General features: G+C 43.2%; 1 protein-coding gene across 1 annotated transcript in view; it reads left to right on the top strand.

Annotated features, from left to right (window-relative positions):
* Positions 1-201: 201 nt before the first annotated feature.
* LOC100304242 (uncharacterized) overlaps positions 202-14,328 on the top strand; it is a 32,084-nt gene continuing 17,957 nt past the window's right edge. The window contains exon 1 of the mRNA XM_020551619.3: positions 202-308. The gene's annotated coding sequence lies outside the window, so the exon portion shown is untranslated. The remainder of the gene's footprint in view (positions 309-14,328) is intronic.

The raw sequence follows: 14,328 nt of genomic DNA on the forward strand, positions 1-14,328 counted from the left end.
AAAATTAAGCAATGACCAGTTGTGTTTCAAGTTTCAACTCACATCAGTAATTTTCTTCATTAGGAAAAAAAGAGCATATATGTATGTATAAACAAGTTATTTTTGTGGGTTGGAGCTCTAAATTAAGCCTGCTGATTGGTGGCCATCATTCAGGAGCCATCTAATTTTAGGAGGGTTTTTCTTTGCCTGGAAACCTCTCCTCGTTGTCTTCTCTCCCACAATCTGATATAGAGTTCCTGCGGACCATAGCCTCGGTGGGGCCGGAGAATAGCTCCTCACTTAATTTTCTTCTTGGAGTTTCATGTAAGGTATGTCGTTTATTACTCTCCTGAAATCTTTGCGTTTAGACTTTTGCTTGGATTTTGTCTGAGATTTCATGAAATCTTCTTGGAGTTTCATCTAATTAAACATGTTCGTTGAATATATATGTGTACCTGCTCGAAATATTTAAATTTCTGTAATCTGCGTCATAATAAATATTATTAATTGCTACCACTATTCTCCACATTCACCATGGGTGTTATGCTCATTTTTTTTGTGCGAGTGTCTAGATAACATCACGAACTATGTCACGAAAAATCTACGATAGACTCATGATTTTTATTTCCTAGCATTTTTAATCTCCATGATTAAATATTACCAGATGCGCGCGGGAGTCATCCAAAAAATAGTTTGATTTATTTCTGTAACATACTATATCATTATTTGAACTACTAGGAGAGGCGAAAAGAAGCTTCCTATATGTCGGAGTAGATCGGACCAGTTCAAACAAGTTACAGATAGTAAATTGCACTAAAATATTGTTTGGAAGGTTGACCAGGAAAAAGTAAATTTTTATGGGTGCAAAAAATGGATTCCATTTCACTATTTTTAAAGACAACAAAATGAAACAGCAAACACGTTTTTATGTCAAAATCTGACGTACTTAACTATGTCAAAAAGTACGTCCGTAAACCGACGTACTTAACCGACATACATAATCTAACGTACTTAAACAAATAAGTACGACGACCACGATGTACTTAAACTAAATTCATCGGCTTGACTAAAACCAACTTACTTAAAGGCCTTAAGTACTTCGACTGACTGCATCTGACATACTTAAAACCTGGCCACTTGGCAGGTTACAAAGTCTCCATGGACATGCCACGTTGCCTTAAAAACATGGGCCGCCCGATATACTTAAGTAATTAAGTACGTCGACCACTTCGGTCGACGGTCTTAGTAAGGGCAGCTCGTGGTGCCACCCCTCCTACTGGCGTTGCCACCTGGCTGTAAGAACATCGGCTTATCGACATACTTAGCTAGCTCTAAAAACGTTGGTAAGACCGACATTCTTACATGTTTTTAAAATAATATATTGTAACACATCGTCCACTCTCGTACCGGCGATATTTACTACTTACAGCTCTTTAGGACCATAAATCATCCTCACAGACCAATACGAGTCTTTTTGTGCGTACTTTGTCCTCACTCGTGCGCATCCAGGAAGACTTCCCTGATAGTCGCCTAGAGGGGGGGTGAATAGGGCGAAACTGAAATTTACAAATATAAACACAACTACAAGCCGGGGTTAGCGTTAGTAATAAAGAAACGAGTCCGCGAGAGAGGATGGAAAACAAATCTCAAGCGAATAAGCAAGTGAGACACGGATATTTGTTTTACCGAGGTTCGGTTCTTGCAAACCTACTCCCCGTTGAGGAGGCCACAAAGGCCGGGTCTCTTTCAACCCTTCCCTCTCTCAAACGATCCCTCGGACCGAGTGAGCTTTCTCTTCTCAATTACTTGGAACACAAAGTTCCCACAAGGACCACCACAAGTTTGGTGTCTCTTGCCTCAATTACAAGTGAGTTTGATTGCGATGAAAGAATCAAGAAAGCACGATTGCAAAAGCCAAGCGACAAGAGCAACAAATAACACACGGATCACTTTCTCTCTCAAGTCACTAATCACTAATGATCTCTTTTCTCAATTGTGAAACTTGGAGAGATGGAGGCTTTGAATGTGTCTTGGAATGGATTGCTAGCTCTTGTATTGAATGTTGAAGGTTGGAATGCTTGGATGTTTTGAATGGAGGTGGTTGGGGTGGTATTTATAGCCCCCAACCACTTCCTAGCCGTTGCACCTTTCTGCTGAGCGCGGACGGTCCGCGAGTCAGGTCCGGACGGTCCGCCCTTGTTGATCAACGGCTGAAAACGCAACGGTCAGCAGTAACGGCTATATCAACGGCTATATTGCATTTAATGCGTCGTCAGATGTCAGACAGAGCCAGTCGCGGACGGTCCGGTCGTGCACCCCGGACGGTCCGCGAGGCCCCCTATAATTCATTTCTCCGAACCCGTCACCTTCGGGTTTTTCGGTTTCTTACCGACCGGACGGTCCGCGCCTGAGGCCGGACGGTCCGCGCGAGGGCTCGGACGGTCTTTGCTTTTCCTCCGGACAGTCTGTAGTGGAAACTTGTGTTTTTGCATTGGTTCTGTCCGAGGGGTATTCCGATGTCGCGGACGGTCCGCCGCAAGAGCCCGGACGGTCCGCGCTTGGCCTGTTTTTCCAAAAAGCTTCTCCTGTCCGGAATAATCTACGGTATTCCGGACAGTCGATTTAGTATAGTTGTATATGAACCTTTGGCACCTGTAGAACATATAATCTAGAGCAAACTAGTTAGTCCAATTTGTTTTGTGTTGGACGATTCAACCACCAAAACTATTTAGGAACTCGGTGTAAGCCTAATTCCCTTTCAATCTCCCCCTTTTTGGTGATTGATGCCAACACAAACCAAAGCAAATATAGAAGTGCGTAATTGAACTAGTTTGCATAATGTAAGTTTAAAGGTTGCTTGAAATTGAGCCAATCTAAATACTTACAGGATATGCATGGATTGTTTCTTGCTTATTTAACATTTTGGACCACGCTTGCACCACATGTTTTGTTTTTGCAAATGCTTTTGTAAATCCTTTTCGAAGTTCTTTTGCAAATAGTCAAAGGTAAATGAATAAGATTTTGCAAAGCATTTTCAAGATTTGAAATTTTCTCCCCCTGTTTCAAATGCCTTTTCTTTGACTAAACAAAACCTCCCCCTAAATGAGATGCTCCTCTTATTGTTCAAGAGGGTTTTGATATACCATTTTGAAATACTACTTTGTCCCCCTTGAACACAACAGGATCCCAATTGATAAATACTTCTTGAAAAACACTAAGTTTTGAAATTGGTGGTGGTGCGGTCCTTTTGCTTTGGGCTCATACTTTCTCCCCCTTTGGCATGAATCGCCAAAAACGGAATCATTAGAGCCCATTAAGTACTATCTTCCCCTTTGGTCATAATTAAAAGAGTTAAGATTATACCAAAGACGAGGTCCGGTCCTTTTGCTTTGGGCTCTTACTCTCTCCCCCAAAGACAAGGTCCTTTTCTTGGAGCGATGGCGAAGGATGAGTTACGGAGTGGAAGCCTTTGTCTTCGCCGAAGACTCCAATTTCCTTTCAATACACCTATGACTCGGTTTGAAATACACTTGAAAAACACATTAGTCATAGCATATGAAAGAGATATGATCAAAGGTATATAAATGAGCTATGTGTGCAAGTTAGCAAAAGAAATTTCTAGAATCAAGAATATTGAGCTCATGCCTAAGTTTGGTAAAAGATTGTTCATCAAGTGGCTTGGTAAAGATATCGGCTAATTGATCTTTAGTGTTAATATAAGAAATCTCGATATCTCCCTTTTGTTGGTGATCCCTAAGAAAATGATACCGAATGGCTATGTGCTTAGTGCGGCTATGCTCGACAGGATTGTCAGCCATTTTGATTGCACTCTCATTATCACATAGCAAGGGGACTTTGGTTAATTTGTAACCGTAGTCCCGCAGGGTTTGCCTCATCCAAAGCAATTGCGCGCAACAATGACCTGCGGCAATGTACTCGGCTTCGGTGGTGGAAAGAGCGACCGAATTTTGCTTCTTTGAAGCCCAAGACACCAAGGATCTTCCCAAGAACTGGCAAGTCCCCGATGTGCTCTTCCTATTAATTTTGCACCCCGCCCAATCGGCATCCGAATAACCAATCAAATCAAATGTGGATCCCCGAGGGTACCAAAGCCCAAACTTAGGAGTATAAGCCAAATATCTCAAGATTCGTTTTACGGCCGTAAGGTGTGATTCCTTAGGGTCGGATTGGAATCTTGCACACATGCAAACGGAAAGCATAATGTCCGGTCGAGATGCACATAAATAAAGTAATGAACCAATCATCGACCGGTATACCTTTTGATCCACGGACTTACCTCCCGTGTCGAGGTCAAGATGCCCATTGGTTCCCATGGGTGTCTTGATGGGCTTGGCATCTTTCATTCCAAACTTGCTTAGAATATCTTGAGTATACTTTGTTTGGCTAATGAAGGTGCCCTCTTGGAGTTGCTTGACTTGGAAGCCTAGAAAATACTTCAACTCCCCCATCATCGACATCTCGAATTTCTGTGTCATGATCCTACTAAACTCTTCACATGTAGACTCGTTAGTAGACCCAAATATAATATCATCAACATAAATTTGGCATACAAACAAGTCATTTTCAAGAGTTTTAGTAAAGAGTGTAGGATCGGCCTTGCCGACTTTGAAGCCATTTGCAATAAGGAAATCTCTTAGGCATTCATACCATGCTCTTGGGGCTTGCTTGAGCCCATAAAGCGCCTTAGAGAGCCTATAAACATGGTTAGGATACTCACTGTCTTCAAAGCCGGGAGGTTGCTCAACATAGACCTCTTCCTTGATCGGTCCGTTGAGGAAGGCACTTTTCACGTCCATTTGATAAAGCTTAAAGCCATGGTAAGTAGCATAGGCCAATAATATGCGAATTGACTCAAGCCTAGCTACGGGTGCATAGGTTTCACCGAAATCCAAACCTTCGACTTGGGAATATCCCTTGGCCACAAGTCGTGCTTTGTTCCTTGTCACCACACCATGCTCATCTTGCTTGTTGCGGAAGACCCATTTGGTTCCTACAACATTTTGGTTAGGACGTGGAACCAAATGCCATACCTCATTTCTCGTGAAATTGTTGAGCTCCTCTTGCATCGCCACCACCCAATCCGAATCTTGAAGTGCTTCCTCTACCCTGTGTGGCTCAGTAGAGGAAACAAAAGAGTAATGTTCACAAAAATGAGCAACACGAGATCTAGTGGTTACCCCCTTATGAATATCGCCGAGGATGGTGTCGACGGGGTGATCTCGTTGGATTGCTTGGTGGACTCTTGGGTGTGGCGGCCTTGGTTCTTCCTCATCCTCCTTTTCTTGATTATTTTCATCTCCCCCTTGATCATTGCCATTATCTTGAGGTGGCTCATTTTCTTGATTTTGCCCTTCATCAACTTGAGCCTCATCCTCATTTTGAGTTGGTGGAGATGCTTGCATGGAGGAGGATGGTTGATCTTGTGCATTTGGAGGCTCTTCGGATTCCTTAGGACACACATCCCCAATGGACATGTTCCTTAGCGCGATGCATGGAGCCTCTTCTTCACCTATCTCATCAAGATCAACTTGCTCTAGTTGAGAGCCATTAGTCTCATCAAACACAACGTCACATGAGACTTCAACTAGTCCAGTGGACTTGTTAAAGACCCTATATGCCCTTGTGTTTGAGTCATAACCAAGTAAAAAACCTTCTACAGTCTTAGGAGCAAATTTAGATTTTCTACCTCTTTTAACAAGTATAAAGCATTTGCTACCAAAGACTCTAAAGTATGAAATGTTGGGCTTTTTACCGGTTAGGAGTTCATATGATGTCTTCTTGAGGATTCGGTGAAGATATAACCGATTGATGGCGTAGCAGGCGGTGTTGACCGCTTCGGCCCAAAATCGGTCCGGTGTCTTGTACTCATCAAGCATGGTTCTTGCCATGTCCAAAAGAGTTCGATTCTTCCTCTCCACTACACCATTTTGTTGAGGTGTGTAGGGAGAAGAGAACTCATGCTTGATGCCCTCCTCCTCAAGAAAGCCTTCAATTTGAGAGTTCTTGAACTCCGTCCCGTTGTCGCTTCTAATTTTCTTGATCCTCAAGCCGAACTCATTTTGAGCCCGTCTCAAGAATCCCTTTAAGGTCTCTTGGGTTTGAGATTTTTCCTGCAAAAAGAATACCCAAGTGAAGCGAGAATAATCATCCACTATTACAAGACAATACTTACTCCCGCCGATGCTTATGTAAGCAATCGGGCCGAATAGATCCATGTGGAGTAGCTCAAGCGGCCTGTCGGTCGTCATGATGTTCTTGTGTGGATGATGGACTCCAACTTGCTTTCCCGCCTGGCATGCGCTACAAATCCTGTCTTTCTCAAAATGAACATTTGTTAATCCTAAAATGTGCTCTCCCTTTAGAAGCTTATGAAGATTCTTCATCCCAACATGGGCTAGTCGGCGATGCCAGAGCCAACCCATGTTAGTCTTAGCAATTAAGCAAGTGTCGAGTTCAGCTCTATCAAAATCTACCAAGTATATCTGACCCTCTAACACTCCCTTAAATGCTATTGAATCATCACTTCTTCTAAAGACAGTGACACCTACATCAGTGAATAGACAGTTGTAGCCCATTTGACATAATTGGGAAACAGAAAGCAAGTTGTAATCTAAGGAATCAACAAGAAAAACATTGGAAATAGAATGGTCAGGAGATATAGCAATTTTACCAAGTCCTTTGACCAAACCTTGATTTCCATCCCCGAATGTGATAGCTCGTTGGGGATCTTGGTTTTTTTCATATGAGGAGAACATTCTTTTCTCCCCAGTCATATGGTTTGTGCACCCGCTGTCGAGTATCCAACTTGAGCCCCCGGATGCATAAACCTACAAAACAATTTTAGTTCTTGACTTTAGGTACCCAAACGGTTTTGGGTCCTTTGGCATTAGACACAAGAACTTTGGGTACCCAAACACAAGTCTTGGAACCCTTGTGTTTGCCCCCAACAAATTTGGCAACTACCTTGCCGGATTTGCTAGTAAGCACATAAGATGCATCAAAAGTTTTAAATGAAATGGTATGATCATTTGATGCATTAGGAATTTTCTTCTTAGGCAACTTAGCATGGGTTGGTTGCCTAGAACTAGATGTCTCACCCTTATACATATAAGCATGATTAGGGCCAGAGTGAGACTTCCTAGTATGAATCTTTCTAATTTTGCTCTCAGGATAGCCGGCAGGGTACAAAGTGTAACCCTCGTTATCCTGAGGCATGGGAGCCTTGCCCTTAACAAAGTTAGATAAGTTCTTTGGAGGGGCATTAAGTTTGACATTGTCTCCCCTTCGGAAGCCAATGCCATCCTTGATGCCAGGGCGTCTCCCATTATAGAGCATACTTCTAGCAAATTTAAATTTTTCATTTTCTAAATTATGCTCGGCAATTTTAGCATCTAGTTTTGCTATATGATCATTTTGTTGTTTAATTAAAGCCATATGATCATGAATAGCATCAATATCAACATTTCTACATCTAGTACAAATAGTGACATGCTCAATGGTAGATGTAGATGGTTTGTGATAGTCGCCTAGAGGGGGGGTGAATAGGGCGAAACTGAAATTTACAAAAATAATCACAACTACAAGCCGGGGTTAGCGTTAGTAATAATAAATGAGTCCGCAAGAGAGGGCGCAAAACAAATCGCAAGCAAATAAGGAGAGTGACACGCGGATTTGTTTTACCGAGGTTCGGTTCTTGCAAACCTACTCCCCGTTGAGGAGGCCACAAAGGCCGGGTCTCTTTCAACCCTTCCCTCTCTCAAACGGTCCCTTGGACCGAGTGAGCTTTCCTTCTTCTCAATCAACCGGGAACAAAACTTCCCCGCAAGGGCCACCACACGATCGGTGCCTCTTGCCTCGGTTACAATTGAGTGTTGATCACAAGAGCAAAAGAGAAAGAAAGAATGCGATCCAAGCGCAAGAGCTCAAAAGAACACGGCAAATCTCTCTCGCTAGTCACTAAAGGCTTGAGTGTAATTGGAGAGGATTTGATCTCTTTGTATGTGTCTAGAATTGAATGCCTAGCTCTTGTAAGTGGTTAGAAGTTGGAAAACTTGGATAGCTATGAATGTGGGGTGGTTGGGGTATTTATAGCCCCAACCACCAAATGTGGCCGTTGCTGGGAGCTCTCTGTTCGATGGCGCACCGGACAGTCCGGTGCACACCGGACAGTCCGGTGCCCCTGCCACGTCACCAATGCCGTTGGATTCTAGCCGTTGGAGCTTCTGACTTGTGGGCCCGCCTGGGTGTCCGGTGCACACCGGACATGCACTGTTTGATGTCCGGTGCACCGGTATGGGCGCGCCTGCCGACTGCGCGCGCAGAGCGCGCATTAAATGCGCTTGCAGGTGACCGTTGGCGCGGAAGTAGCCGTTGCTCCGTGGTTCACCGGACAGTCCGGTGCACACCGGACAGTCCGGTGAATTTTAGCGGAGCGGCTGCCGCGCGAACCCGAGGCTGGCGAGTTCCGGAGGCCGAGCTTCCTTGGAGCACCGGACATGTCCGGTGCACACCGGACAGTCCGGTGAATTATAGCGCGCCGGCTTCCGAGAATTCCCGAGAGTGAAGAGTTGGAGTCTGAGTCCCCTGGTGCACCGGACAGGTACTGTGCACTGTCCGGTGGCACACCGGACAGTCCGGTGCGCCAGACCAAGGGTGCCCTCGGTTGCCCCTTTGCTCCTTTATTGAATCCAATACTTGATCTTTTTATTGGCTAGATGTGAACCTTTTGCACCTGTATAACTTATACACTAGAGCAAACTAGTCAGTCCAATATTTGTGTTGGGCAATTCAACCACCAAAATTATTTAGGAACTAGGTGTAAGCCTAATTCCCTTTCAATCTCCCCCTTTTTGGTGATTGATGCCAACACAAACCAAAGCAAATGTAGAAGTGCATAATTGAACTAGTTTGCATAATGTAAGTGAAAAGGTTACTTGGAATTGAGCCAATATAAATACTTACAAGATATGCATGAATTGTTTCTTTCTAATTTAACATTTTGGACCACGCTTGCACCACATGTTTTGTTTTTGCAAATTCTTTTGTAAATCCATTTCAAAGTTCTTTTGCAAATAGTCAAAGGCAAATGAATAAGATTTTGAGAAGCATTTTCAAGATTTGAAATTTTCTCCCCCTGTTTCAAATGCTTTTCCTTTGACTAAACAAAACTCCCCCTAAAAGAGATCCACCTCTTAGTGTTCAAGAGGGTTTTGATATACCATTTTTGAAATACTACTTTCTCCCCCTTTTGAACACAATAGGATACCAAATGATAAAGACTTTTGGAAAGCACTAAGTTTTTGAATTTGGTGGTGGTGGTGCGGTCCTTTTGCTTTGGGCTCATTTCTCCCCCTTTTTGGCATGAATCGCCAAAAACGGAATCATTAGAGCCCTCGAAGTGCAAACTTCCCCTTTTGGTAATAAATAAGTGAGTTAAGATTATACCAAAGACGAAGTCCTTTTGCGTTTGAGCTTTTACGTCCTTTTCCTTGATGCTCATTTCTCCCCCGAAGAAGAGAGAGTTGCTCGGAGTGATGGCGAAGCATGAGTTACGGAGTGGAAGCCTTTGTCTTCGCCGAAGACTCCAATTCCCTTTCAATATACCTATGACTTGGTTTGAAATCGACTTGAAAACACATTAGTCATAGCATATAAAAGAGATATGATCAAAGGTATTTAAATGAGCTATGTGTGCAAGCTAGCAAAAGAAATTTCTAGAATCAAGAATATTGAGCTCATGCCTAAGTCTGGTAAAAGATTGTTCATCAAGTGGCTTGGTAAAGATATCGGCTAATTGATCTTTAGTATTAATGTAAGAAATCTCGATATCCCCCTTTTGTTGGTGATCCCTAAGAAAATGATACCGAATGGCTATGTGCTTAGTGCGGCTATGCTCGACGGGATTGTCGGCCATTTTGATTGCACTCTCATTATCACATAGCAAAGGGACTTTGGTTAATTTGTAACCGTAGTCCCGCAGGGTTTGCCTCATCCAAAGCAATTGCGCGCAACAATGTCCTGCGGCAATGTACTCGGCTTCGGCGGTGGAAAGAGCGACCGAATTTTGCTTCTTTGAAGCCCAAGACACCAAGGATCTTCCCAAGAACTGGCAAGTCCCCGATGTGCTCTTCCTATTGATTTTGCACCCCGCCCAATCGGCATCCGAATAACCAATTAAATCAAATGTGGATCCCCTAGGGTACCAAAGCCCAAACTTAGGAGTATAAGCCAAATATCTCAAGATTCGTTTTACGGCCGTAAGGTGTGATTCCTTAGGGTCGGATTGGAATCTTGCACACATGCAAACGGAAAGCATAATGTCCGGTCGAGATGCACATAAATAAAGCAATGAACCAATCATTGACCGGTATACCTTTTGATCCACGGACTTACCTCCCGTGTCGAGGTCGAGATGCCCATTAGTTCCCATGGGTGTCTTGATGGGTTTGGCATCCTTCATCCCAAACTTAGCAAGAATATCTTGAGTGTACTTTGTTTGGCTAATGAAGGTGCCCTCTCGGAGTTGCTTGACTTGGAATTCTAGAAAATACTTCAACTCCCCCATCATCGACATCTCGAATTTCTGTGTCATGATCCTACTAAACTCTTCACATGTAGACTCGTTAGTAGACCCAAATATAATATCATCAACATAAATTTGGCATACAAACAAGTCATTTTCAAGAGTTTTAGTAAAGAGTGTAGGATCGGCCTTGCCAACTTTGAAGCCATTAGCAATAAGGAAATCTCTTAGGCATTCATACCATGCTCTTGGGGCTTGCTTGAGCCCATAAAGCGCCTTAGAGAGCCTATAGACATGGTTAGGGTACTCACTGTCTTCAAAGCCGGGAGGTTGCTCAACATAGACCTCTTCCTTGATTGGTCCGTTGAGGAAGGCACTTTTCACGTCCATTTGATAGAGCTTAAAGCCATGGTAAGTAGCATAGGCCAATAATATGCGAATTGACTCAAGCCTAGCTACGGGTGCATAGGTTTCACCAAAATCCAAACCTTCGACTTGTGAATACCCTTTGGCCACGAGTCGAGCTTTGTTCCTTGTCACCACACCATGCTCATCTTGCTTGTTGCGGAAGACCCATTTGGTTCCTACAACATTTTGGTTAGGACGTGGAACTAAATGCCATACCTCGTTCCTCGTGAAATTGTTGAGCTCCTCTTGCATCGCCACCACCCAATCCGAATCTTGGAGAGCTTCCTCTACCCTGTGTGGCTCAATGGAGGAAACAAAAGAGTAATGTTCACAAAAATGAGCAACCCGAGATCGAGTAGTTACCCCCTTATGAATGTCGCCGAGGATGGTGTCGACGGGGTGATCTCGTTGGATTGCTCGGTGGACTCTTGGGTGTGGCGGTCTTGGATCTTCCTCATCCTCCTTTTCTTGATTACTTTCATCTCCCCCTTGATCATTGCCATCATCTTGAGGTGGCTCATCTTCTTGATTTTGTTCTTCATCATCTTGAGCCTCATTCTCAATTTGAGTTGGTGGAGATGCTTGCATGGAGGAGGATGGTTGATCTTGTGCATTTGGAGGCTCTTCGGATTCCTTAGGACACACATCCCCGATGGACATGTTCCTTAGCGCGATACATGGAGCCTGTTCTTCACCTATCTCATCAAGATCAACTTGCTCCACTTGAGAGCCGTTAGTTTCATCAAACACAACGTCACAGGAGACTTCAACTAGTCCAGTGGACTTGTTAAAGACCCTATATGCCCTTGTGTTTGAGTCATAACCAAGTAAAAAGCCTTCTACAGTTTTAGGAGCAAATTTTGATTTTCTACCTCTTTTAATAAGAATGAAGCATTTGCTACCAAAAACTCTAAAATATGAAATATTGGGCTTTTTACCGGTTAGGAGTTCATATGATGTCTTCTTGAGGATTCGGTGAAGATATAACCGGTTGATGGCGTAGCAGGCGGTGTTGACCGCTTCGGCCCAAAACCGGTCCGGTGTCTTGTACTCATCAAGCATGGTTCTTGCCATGTCCAATAGAGTTCGATTCTTCCTCTCCACTACACCATTTTGTTGTGGCGTGTAGGGAGAAGAGAACTCATGCTTGATGCCCTCCTCCTCAAGGAAGCTTTCAATTTGAGAGTTCTTGAACTCCGTCCCATTGTCGCTTCTTATTTTCTTGATCCTTAAGCCGAACTCATTTTGAGCCCGTCTCAAGAATCCTTTTAAAGTCTCTTGGGTTTGAGATTTTTCCTGTAAAAAGAATACCCAAGTGAAGCGAGAATAATCATCCACAATAACTAGACAATACTTACTCCCGCCGATGCTTATGTAAGCGATCGGGCCGAATAGATCCATGTGTAGGAGCTCCAGTGGCCTGTCAGTCGTCATTATGTTCTTGTGTGGATGATGAGTGCCAACTTGCTTCCCTGCTTGGCATGCGCTACAAATCCTGTCTTTCTCAAAATGAACATTGGTTAGTCCTAAAATGTGCTCTCCCTTTAGAAGCTTATGAAGATTCTTCATCCCAACATGGGCTAGTCGGCGGTGCCAGAGCCAACCCATGTTAGTCTTAGCAATTAAACATGTGTCGAGCTCAGCTCTATCAAAATCTACTAAGTATAGCTGACCCTCTAACACACCCTTAAATGCTATTGAATCATCACTTCTTCTAAAGACAGTGACACCTATATCAGTAAAAAGACAGTTGTAGCCCATTTGACATAATTGGGAAACAGAAAGCAAGTTGTAATCTAATGAATCAACAAGAAAAACATTGGAAATGGAATGATCAGGTGAAATAGCAATTTTACCCAAACCTTTGACCAACCCTTGATTTCCATCCCCAAATGTGATAGCTCGTTGGGGATCTTGGTTTTTCTCATATGAGGAGAACATCTTTTTCTCCCCTGTCATATGGTTTGTGCACCCACTGTCGAGTATCCAACTTGAGCCCCCGGATGCATAAACCTACAAAACAAGTTTAGTTCTTTGTTTTAGGTACCCAAACGGTTTTGGGTCCTTTGGCATTAGATACAAGAACTTTGGGTACCCAAACACAAGTCTTGGAACCCTTGTGCTTGCCCCCAACAAATTTGGCAACTACCTTGCCGGATTTGCTAGTAAGCACATAAGATGCATCAAAAGTTTTAAATGAAATGGCATGATCATTTGATGCATTAGGAGTTTTCTTTCTAGGCAACTTGGCACGGGTTGGTTGCCTAGAGCTAGATGTCTCACCCTTATACATAAAAGCATGGTTAGGGCCAGAGTGAGACTTCCTAGAGTGAATTCTCCTAATTTTGCTCTCGGGATAACCGGCAGGGTACAAAATGTAACCCTCGTTATCCTGAGGCATGGAAGCCTTGCCCTTAACAAAGTTAGACAAATTTTTAGGTGGGGCATTAAGTTTGACATTGTCTCCTCTTTGGAAACCAATGCCATCCTTGATGCCAGGGCGTCTCCCATTATAGAGCATGCTTCTAGCCAATTTAAATTTTTCATCTTCTAAGTCATGCTCTCTAATCTTAGCATTTAGTTGAGCTATGTGATCATTTTGTTTTTTAATTAAGGCTAGGTGATCATGGATAGCATCAACATTAATATCTCTACATCTAGTACAAATGGAAATATGCTCAACATTAGATGTAGAGGGTTTGCAAGATTTTAGTTCAACAACCTTAGCATGCAACATATCATTTTTAGTTCTAAGGTCGGAAATAGTAGCATTGCAAACATCAAAATCCTTAGCCTTAGCAATTAGTTTCTCATTCTCATTTCTAAGGCTAGCAATGGAAACATTTAACTCATCAATCCTAGCAAGTAAATCAACATTATCATTTCTAGGATCAATGCAAACATGAGAATCTACCTTAGCAAATAATTTAGCATTTTCACTTCTAAGGTTGGCAATAGTGTCATGGCACATGCTTAGCTCACTAGATAATTTGTTACATTTTTCTACTTCTAGAGCATAAGCATTTTTAACCTTAACATGTTTCTTATTCTCCTTGATTAGGAAGTCCTCTTGGGAGTCCAAGAGATCATCCTTTTCATGGATGGCACTAATTAGTTCATTTAATTTTTCCTTTTGTTCCATGTTAAGGTTAGCAAAAAGAATGCGCAAGTTATCCTCCTCATTTTTATCATCATCCTCATCACTAGATGTTTCATATTTGGTGGAGGACCTTGATTTTACCTTCTTTTTGCCGTCCTTGGCCATGAGACACTTGTGGCCGACGTTCGGGAAGAGAAGGCCCTTGGTGACGGCGATGTTGGCGGCGTCCTCGTCGTCGGAGGAGTCGCTTGAGCTTTCGTCGGAGTCCCACTCCCGACAAACATGGGCATCGCCGCCC

Source organism: Zea mays, chromosome 4 (genome assembly GCF_902167145.1).
Source record: "Zea mays cultivar B73 chromosome 4, Zm-B73-REFERENCE-NAM-5.0, whole genome shotgun sequence".
In the NCBI taxonomy this organism is placed as follows: domain Eukaryota; kingdom Viridiplantae; phylum Streptophyta; class Magnoliopsida; order Poales; family Poaceae; genus Zea; species Zea mays.